An 8045-nucleotide genomic window follows, 5' to 3' on the forward strand; every position below is an offset into this window, starting at 1 on the left:
GTTCTTTTTGCTTAGGATTGTCTTGGCTATTTGGTCTCTTTTTGGGTTCCATATTTGATCATGGTGGATAAGCTTTTTTATGTGCTTCTGTATTCAGTTTGCCAGTATTTTATTGAGGGTTTTTGCATTGATGTTTATCAAGGATATTGGCCTGAAGATTTCTCTTTTTGTTGTATCACTGCCAGGTTTTGGTATCAGGATAATGCTGATGTCATAGAATGAGTTAGGGAGGAGTCCCTCCTTTTCAATTCTTTGGAATAGTTTCAGTACAAATGGTACCAATTCTTCTTTGTGCCTCTGGTAGAATTTGGTTGTGAATCCATCTGGTTCTGGACTTTTTTTTGGTTAGTAAGCTATTTATTACTGCCTCAATTTCAGGACTTATTATTGGTCTATTCAGGGATTCAAATTCTTCCTGGTTCAGTTATCAGGTTGGGGGTATGTGTTCAGAAGTTCATCAGTTTCTTCTAGATTTTCTAGTTTATGCGCATAGAGGTGTTGATAGTATTCTCTGATGGTTGTTTGTATTTCTGTGGGGCCATTGATGATAGCCCTCTTATCACTTCTGATTGTGTTTCTTTGAATCTTCTCTCTTTTTTCATTAGTCTTGCAGCAGTCTATTTTAATTTTTTCACAAAACCAGCTCCTGGATTTGATTTTTTTATGTGTTTTTCATGTCTCTAGCTCCTTCAGTTCAGTTCTGATCTTGTTTATTTCTTGTCTTCTGCTAGCTTTGGGGTTTGTTTGCTCTTGGTTCTCTAGTTCCTTCAGTTGAAATGTTAGGTTGTTAACTTGACATCTTTCTAGCTTTTTGATGTGGGCATTTAGTGCTGTAAATTTTCCTCTTAACACTGCTTTCACTGTATCTCAGAGATTCTGGTTCATTTTTCTTCATTCTCATTAGTTTCAAAGAACTTCTTGTTTTCTGCCTTAATTTCATTATTTACTGAAGAATCATTCAGGAGCAGGTTGTTCAATTTCCATGTAGATGTGTGGTTTTGAGTGAATTTCTTAATCTTGAGTTCCAATTTGATTGCATGGTGGTCTGAGAGACTGTTTATGATTTCAGTTCTTTTGCATTTGCTGAGGAGTGCTTTATTTCTGATTATGCGGTCAACTTTAGCGTAAGTTCCATGTGGCAATGAGAAGAATACATATTCTGTTGTTTTTAGGTAAAGAGTTCTGTAGATATCTCTCAGGTCCACTTGACCCAGAACTGAATTCAGGTCCAGAATATCTGTTAATTTTCTATCTGAATGATCTAATATTGTCAGTGGGGTGGTAAAGTCTCCCACTATCATTGTGTGGGAGTCTAAGTCTCTTTGAAGGTCTCTAAGAACTTGCTTTATGAATCTGGGTGCTCCTGTATTGGGTACATACTCACGATAGTTAGCTCTTCTTGCTGAATTGAACACTTTACCATTATGTAACATCTTTATCTTTTTTTTAATCTTTGTTGGTTTAAAGTCTATCTTCTCAGAATCTAGGATTGCAACTCCTGCTTTTTTCTGTTTTCCATTTGCTTGGTAAATTTTCCTCCATCCCTTTATTTTGAGCCTATATGTATCTTTGCATGTGAGATGGGTCTCTTGAAGACAACATACCGATGGGTCTTGGTTCTTTATCCAGCTTGCCATTCTGTCTTTTAATTGGGGCATTTAGCCCATTTACATTTATGGTTGGTGTTTTTATGTGTGGATTTGATCTTGTCATCATGATGCTAGCTGGTTATTCTGCAGACTTGAAAAATATGAAATGCTTACAAATTTGTGTGTCATCCTTGTGCAGGGGCCATGTGAATCATCTCTACGTTGTTCCAATTTTAGTATATGTGCCACCAAAGTGAGCACCCAATTTCAATTCTATTCTCTTCATTCTTAGAAAATAAAAAGTTGAATTATTATATTATCATTTGCTTATCCTAGTGTGAAAGATGTCACTTGCCTGGATGATTCCAAATCCTCTAGCTTGCTATGGTTCAAACATCCTGCCTTATATAGGGATGGGAACCTAATTTCTTGTCAAGAGAGTAGGGAGTGGTGTGAAGACTTAAGTTTCTCAAAACCTCTAGTTACAGTAGTCTTCTGTTTCCTCTGAATCCTTGATCCATGCTTTCATTTCACCACCTGCTGATTCTTCCCTTGCTTATGTGGAAATAGGCATGTCCTCCACTCACAGTGCCGAAAGTCTCCCCCAGTCAAGGCTGTGACCTCAATGGAGTTCACAATTGTAGTAAACTCAATGGAGAGTTTGGGAGGAAGGCAAGGGGAATATTACAACATAGCATATATAGCAAACAGCTATTTATTAGATATCACTATTTTTAAAGAATCTTTGCATTGAAATGACTGGGAAATTCTATTTCTCATTTCTCTGAAGCTCCAGCTTCCTGCCAAGTTGCTAACTAGCTTTATTTCGTCTGACCTGGCCCCATCTCCTCTCTGAGAAGGTTACCTTGCCTGTCTAAGGTTCTGTTTGCTTCTTTCACAGAATAAAACTGGGGCTATTCACATAGCCTCCATTCATAAAGACATTGCTGTGATGCAGTTGGGGGACCTGGGGATTATTTTCCAAATCAAACACACCCTTTAAGATACATTGATGTTCAGCAAAGACAATTATTTCCCAGAGACCAATTCTGCAGTTATCAGCTTTTGGTTCTTTTCCCTCCTCATTAGGTAGAAATGTGGGAACTGAAGATTTAGAATTTGGCGTGAGGTGAAAGGGAGATGTGAATAAAGAAAATTTGGAAATATTATCAAACTTCAGATTTAGAATAGGATCCAATCATTTTCTGTTACAGGCAAGGAAACTGAGGCCTAGAGAGATTAGGAGCCTTGCTGGAGGTTACAAAGCACTTTCAAGCAGAAATTCTATACAAGAGTCTTATCTAGGGCTGTTTCCATGATCTCACAAAATGTAATTTCTCAGAATCCAAAGAGTATTTCAACTCTGTACATTTAATTCTCAACCGTGTTGCCAGCAAAAGTCCCACAGGAAAGGATACAGGCATACAGCAGGGGAGGCCTGCAGGACACCTAAATCATATTATCTCAGATATGCTATCATGGTCACTATCCACATTTTACTGCTATGTTAACCATCCATGTATATTAACTTCCTAATTTCTAGGCATGATAATAATGTTATGGAAGGCAGTTTTCACATGCTTTTACTAAAATTCTTTGAAATTTCCATCCGAGATAAAATACTAAACTGAAGCCTTCTTGTCATGACCCATAAGAAAATGAATTGGTTAATTTCCTAATGTTCCTAGGAAAACCAAGAGTGTGGGAGAGACTGGGGCAAGAGATGGAGAGAGAGAAAGAGAGTAAGATGGTTGCAGTAGATGAAGATGCAAATGGAAAATGCTAAAAGTGAGTCATGTTGCTGATATATACAAATGTTAATCTTTTAAGAGAAGCATTTAACATTATCATCCACTGGCAGAAATTAAATACCTCCTATAATAAATTAGATTTCTGACACTTTTGCCTTAAATTTGCTATAACAAATATCTTTTACAAAGTTTACAAATGTTAAGAAAATATGAGTAATAAACTTAGGAGAGTTGACTGAAATAAGTAACTGAAAAAAGCATGCAAGATAAAGAGAAAAATATATCCAAACTACTTCTGTTCACAGAAAGAAAGAGTCTTCAGCGGAATTCAGACATTTAGCAGCAAAGTTGGCTGTAAACATTTTCCCAAACAGTCAACAGGACAAAGAAAATGCTCCTGTGAGAACAGTAACCAGATCTTAAGGCTCTGGTCTTTGATGTTTGAAGTATTTCCCCAGAACTGCCACAATCTTCTTTCTCTCCTACCCCACTGGAAGATCACAAAAGTACATTCTTATTCATTCCCTCTTTCTGTTATCCTGCCAAAAATACACAGTCACTGATAAAGCTCACCAATGATTCATTACATACCATCATCCTAAGGTTTCCAGCATAAATGCCATTTTTAATGAGCCTCTTTTGTTTCATCAATGCTAACAGACATTTAATAGCAATGATGGGTGCCAAATGATTCTTACCGTATCATTCTATTGAAATCCAGATGTTTCTGTACAGACAGAAACAAAGGCACCAGCCCCCAGGTTGTTTTCCTACATTCTCATTTCCTCAGCAGTTGGCTGAGCTTGGATTCATTTGAAAGTAGGAATAGTGGAATGTAACTATTCTTTTTATATTTCCCCTTTTCTCTATAGATTAATTTGATTTTCTTTATTCTTCCATTCTTTACTGATTAAGAAACATGAAATAAAGAATGAGAAAAAGAAGAAGAGAGAGAAAAGATAAAAAGAGGAGAAAGGTCTGGTAAATTAAAATTTAGGTTGAGAATCTATTTTTATTTTTAAATATCTTAATGTAGAATAAACAACCATAAATACATTAAAATAACACACACTTTTGAAACCCTGTAGAAAGAAGCCGGAACCTGGGCTTGTCTTGTGGAGGAACTTTAAGCTTCTGGGAGCCTCTATCTGCTACAATGATGGCCCTTTCCAAACCTATCCACTCTGAGACCTGATTAGAATCCCCAGATCTGCCCCTGGGTTATGCATCTGGGTTGCATGGGTAAAATGGTCCCGGACAAGTATTGCTCCCACTGCCTCATAAGATGTCAATTCCCAAATAAACCAAGTACCCAGAAGCAAAGATCATGACAAAGTTGTCTAGAGCAGCACGCAGAGAGTAAGAAAGGTACTATAAACTAGAATTCCACTTTACCCAGGCATTGTCTTAGAAATGAACACCTGTTATATTTCTTTGGTGTGAGGTCCCAGGAGAAAATTTTGGTCATTTCAGAGCAGCCTTCTGTCATTGCTTGGCAACTCAGTAGAGAGACAACAATCAGAGTAAAGAGAGAATAAGGGTGCAACAGCATCAATCCTCTCCCACATCTGTGCTATATTTGTAATTTCCTATATACATTAAAGCAATAGGGGGCACCACAAATGTTCTCTAGCCAGACTTCCAGACCCTGTCTTCCAAAGCAAACCTCCGGGAGCTGAGGCATAAAATAACACAGAAATAGTCAAATGGCATCAGTCATAAGACCTTTTGATTTTGCCGCTTTAAATATAACTCCAACTTGCTCTCACCTCCCTCTCTTTTTCCCTGCCAGTGACCCAATTCAGAACCTCTTCACTTCTCTAGTCTCTACTTCTAACAACCCTTTAAAACACTAGGCAGTAAGACAGTGATAAGAAATGTAAGTGCTCCTTCCTCTTGCTTTAGAGGTATGTAGTCTGGATCTTTTCATGCTGTATTAAAGGGTAGGGGTTGCTAGAGACCAAATTTTGCCTCTTCCAGAAATGCTCCATAACTATGCTAGTTCTTAGGTGAATTCTCTGCCTCTGCCACAGTTCTATGTAGTCAATAGAATGCCAGGCTAAGATTCAGAATACCTTGCTCTGCCACCACGTCTGTGACCTCATGCTTCTCTTTCAATGGTCCTATGAAAAGAGTGATTCAACATGAAATAGGTTGTCTCAGGCACTGTTACTAGAAATCTTATTTCATGACTGACTGCTTGCCACATTAGTACATCATGTTTGATAGGTTCAATTCTGAATTTATGATTTTTATCTTCTACTTCTTTATTCAACCAAACCAATTCTCCTTCTTGTACTCCTTACTGTGGGAAAGACATAACCTTCCATCAGAAACCTGAGGACTTCCTCAACTCCTTACACTCCACATGTAATCAGTCACTAAGTTTAAAAATATTCCGCTAGTTGGTCCCCCCTTCCCAAGCCCACTTCTAATGCAGTAAAAACTCACCATCACTCCCTTTAACTGCAGACTGGCTCTCCCTGGCTTCCAGTCTTGCTCTTACACCAATGTATTCCTCACCCTACTGGCTGATTGCGGTTTTTACAATAAAAACCTGATAATGACTGGGCGCAGTGGTTCATGCCTGTAATCCCAGCATTTTGGGAGGCCGAGGCGGGTGGATCACCTGAGGTCGGGAGTTCGAGACCAGCCTGACCAACATGGAGATACCCCAGCTCTAGTAAAAATACAAAATTAGCTGGGCACAGTGGCACATGCCTTTAATCCCAGCTACTAGGGAGGATGAGGCAGGAGAATTGCTTGAACCCAGGAGGCGGAGGTTGCAGTGAGCCGAGACTGGGCCATTGCACTCCAGCCTGGGCAACAAGAGCAAAACTCCGTCTAAAAACAAACAAACCAAAAAAAAAAAAAAAAAAAAAAAAAAAAAACCTGACAATTCATTCTTAGAACCCTTTAGTTACTTTTCAGTGATACAAAATAAAATCTTCACTCTTAGCTTGCTTTAGATCTTGCGGCTCCTAACTTTTCCAGACTAGTCTCCAGTTCCTCCCATTAAGGCAGCAGTAGTCAATCCTGCTCCATCAACACCATTCCCTATTGAGCCTGTGACCCAGCCTATTTTGCCTCTGGCCTGAGATCACCTTTTTCACTTTAGTTTCTTATTCAAGACACTGGAGTTTCAAACTGTGTCGGGGTTTTTTGAACTTCTTTCACTGTGTTATTGCGGCACCAGTGCACACCTCTAACACGGCACTAATAACAATAGGTTTGTTGACATGTCACCTCCTCCTCCAGAACGTAAGCTCTTCTCAGTAAACTTTTTATGCCCAATGCCCACAATGGCTTAGAGCATAATAGGGTTTCTTAGGCATTTAATAAGTGCTAATTGAATAAATTTGGTTAAAGAGGTTATTGTATGAGAAATATCCAGGGGAGTTGAAAAATACGACCTCCAAAGTCCTTTCCAACTTAGATTTTCATTTGAGGATATCAGTCCCTTTCATGTTTTTGAATATCACATCTATGTATGACTATGTATACATATGTATATATATACATGTATGACTACGTATGATTCCCAGAGCCATAATTTCAAAGCAATCTGAGCTTTCGACTAAAATATCCATCTGCCTGTTACGTAGCTTCACTTACTAAGTTGGCATCTCAAATTCAATACGTCCAAAATTAACTTAGTTTCCCACACAACTTGTTCTACCTTAGCAGTTTTTTGTATTTGTTAATGACACCACTGTCCTTTTAGGGGCTGCTGTTAAAAACATCCTAGATGGCCACTCTCTTCTCTCTAAAATAAATAACTGCGTAGACCTCTGCATTCCTCTTTTTGTCGTTCCACAGGCTTACAGTCTTCATCAAACTGCTTGTGACTCTAATTAGCACTTACTTCATTCTGACTTGCATGCTATATTTCCATCTCTGTTCCACATCTCAAGATTTCTGTAGCAACGTGTGCAAATAGATACCAGGTGCTCAACAACTCCTTGTAGAATGTTTGAATGAAGGTTAGGATGTTAGGTTTAAATTGCCTTTGAGGCACGGATCCTGTTTTACACTTTTTTGTTCCTCACCCCCCGCCATAAAAAGGGCAGAGAAAACAGGGAACACATATATTAAAAACTGAATACTGCATCTATTATTGTAACTCGGAGCTGTTGCAACAACTGGCGGCAATTTTAACAAAACAAACCACGCTCTGCCATTAAAAAAAAATAAATAAAATAAAATAAAGTCCCCTTAGACTCAGTTCCCAGCTAAAACAATCCAGGATCCAGGTTTCCCACACCCTTCCAGTGGTCTGATGTGCGGCGGAGGAGCGAAGAGCAAGGAGCAAGCTGGGCCTGAGGAGCAGAGAGCGCGGGATGGGGGACGTCCCGGAAGTCACTGACTAGCTAGCTGCCGCCTCTGCGGGATCAGTTTGGGCTGCGATCCCAACAATAACTGGCGCCCGGGCCGGGCGGGGGCCGCGGGGATCCGAAGCTTGAGGGCGGGACCCGGATTGGAGGAGGCGGGTGGGACGCCTCCAAAGGCCGAAGGGGATTGGAAGAGGGAGATAAGGGGCGGTGGAGCTCGAGGGGTGGGCCGGAGAACTAGCGGGTCGACCGAGGAGCGAGCATGCTGATTGGGTTTCGCGGAAGGCGACGGACCAGAGCTGGCCGAGGATTGGCCGTGGGGCCGAGGGGGCGTGGCCGGCGCGAGTGAGAGGGAGCGCGAGGGAGCGGGTGGC

General features: G+C 40.2%; 1 non-coding gene across 1 annotated transcript; it reads right to left on the reverse strand.

The window, feature by feature from the left end:
- Nucleotides 1–1744: 1744 nt before the first annotated feature.
- Nucleotides 1745–1850, reverse strand: LOC123571968 (U6 spliceosomal RNA). Its single transcript, XR_006696326.2, has one exon. It is a non-coding gene; the product is annotated as a U6 spliceosomal RNA (small nuclear RNA).
- Nucleotides 1851–8045: the final 6195 nt, after the last annotated feature.

The sequence above is a fragment of the Macaca fascicularis genome, chromosome 2 (assembly GCF_037993035.2).
Source record: "Macaca fascicularis isolate 582-1 chromosome 2, T2T-MFA8v1.1".
Lineage (NCBI taxonomy): Eukaryota > Metazoa > Chordata > Mammalia > Primates > Cercopithecidae > Macaca > Macaca fascicularis.